This window comes from Callithrix jacchus, chromosome 1 (assembly GCF_049354715.1).
Source record: "Callithrix jacchus isolate 240 chromosome 1, calJac240_pri, whole genome shotgun sequence".
Lineage (NCBI taxonomy): Eukaryota > Metazoa > Chordata > Mammalia > Primates > Cebidae > Callithrix > Callithrix jacchus.
The window spans coordinates 32,149,614-32,151,222 of NC_133502.1; the positions used below are offsets into that span (position 1 = coordinate 32,149,614).

Consider the following 1,609-nt stretch of genomic DNA (forward strand, 5'->3'; position numbering starts at 1 on the left):
TATGAGAAAATTCAAGAGACTAGATGTGGGCTATTGTGAGATTGAGGCACTCCTGAGGACTACTTCTAATAAGAGATCCACGTTTTCATGGGGATTCTTTTCAAGAATCCCGTCAGATTCCTTCCCCCACCATCTGTACTGAGGTGTAATTGACAAAATTGTATAACTTTAAAGTGTACATGTGATGACTTGATATGTCTGAAATATAAAAGAATTATTTCCTGTTTTCCACTTTTGTTTTTGTGAATTAGATTTAAATATGGAATTTATTAGAAAGATATCCTAATAGACTATATAGAAATGAATAATCATTTTAAAATTTTGATTTGCAGGTACTTATGTTATAGTACCACTGCCATTTATTGATTAATTTATGCTTCTTCCTTCACACATGAGATAAGTCACTCATGTAAGTAAGTCTGTGTCTGGGTTATTCTTTTGACAGTAAATATCTTAATATTTCTCTTGAATCACACTATCTTATTTAAGACTTTCAGGTATGACTATGATATGCTTTAATATGTTGTAGGCTAAACCTATTTTTAGTTCTTTCTAAAATGCATTACTGGCCATATTGTTTGGTAAATTTCTTATACAAACATTAAAACACCGTGCTCGCTTCGGCAGCACATATACTAAAATTAGAACGATACAGAGAAGATTAGCATGCCCGCTGCGCAAGGATGACATGCAAATTCGTGAAGCGTTCCATATTTAAAAAACAAAACAAAAAAACTTCAGCTTTTAAATATTTTTTCTCTTCTTCAGAAAAGTCTTAGGGTTATCTTTCTATTTATTTATACATTTATCATGTATTTTTGGTATGTTTCTTTTATTGTTGTTGTTATTGTGATAACTTGATGTTTTTGTGTCTATGAATTGCATTAAATGCCAGATGTTTCGTTGAATCTCACTAATTACCAAACCTTCTGTTGTTTGAAACAGTATTCATTTATTTTATTTTACAGAAATATCATATGTAAGTATTATTGTTTGTTCATTTTAACTTATGTATTTATATTTCTTTTTTATTAAAATTCTGTAGTACTAACTCATGGCAGTGATGGGAAAAACTGCTCTTCCTCTCTAAAATTTCTGAGGCTATTTCAATTTGGGTCTCTATCAAACGTGATGATAGCTTTTGGGTGGAAATAGTCACATTTTTAAAAATAGCTTGTATCATCTATTCTTTTTTAATAAGAGTTTATTAATTTAATTTAACTTTTTAAAGCCAAGGTCTTTGTCACCCAGGCTGGAGTGTAGTGGTGCAGTCTTAGCTTACTGCTGCTTCAAACTACTAAACTCAAGAGATCTTCCTGCCTCAGCCACTCCACGAAAGTAGCTGAAACTACAAGCACATGCCACCAAGCCCATCTGAGAATTTATTTTTGATTAAGAAATGATGTGTTGGCTGGGCACGGTGGCTTATGCCTGTAATCCTAGCATTTTGGGAGACTGAGTCTGGAGGATCACCTGAGGTCAGGAGTTCGAGACCAGCCTGGAAAACATGGTCAGACCTTGTCTCTACTAAAAAAATACAATAAAATTTGCCAGGCATAGTGGCAGCTGCCTGTAATCTCAGCCACTTGGGAGGCAGAGACAGGAGAGT

At 33.8% G+C, this 1,609-nt stretch overlaps 1 non-coding gene across 1 annotated transcript; it reads left to right on the forward strand.

Annotated features, from left to right (window-relative positions):
- Positions 1-611: 611 nt before the first annotated feature.
- Positions 612-718, forward strand: LOC118148072 (U6 spliceosomal RNA). The gene has a single exon (XR_004734862.1). It is a non-coding gene; the product is annotated as a U6 spliceosomal RNA (small nuclear RNA).
- The last annotated feature ends 891 nt before the right edge of the window (positions 719-1,609 follow it).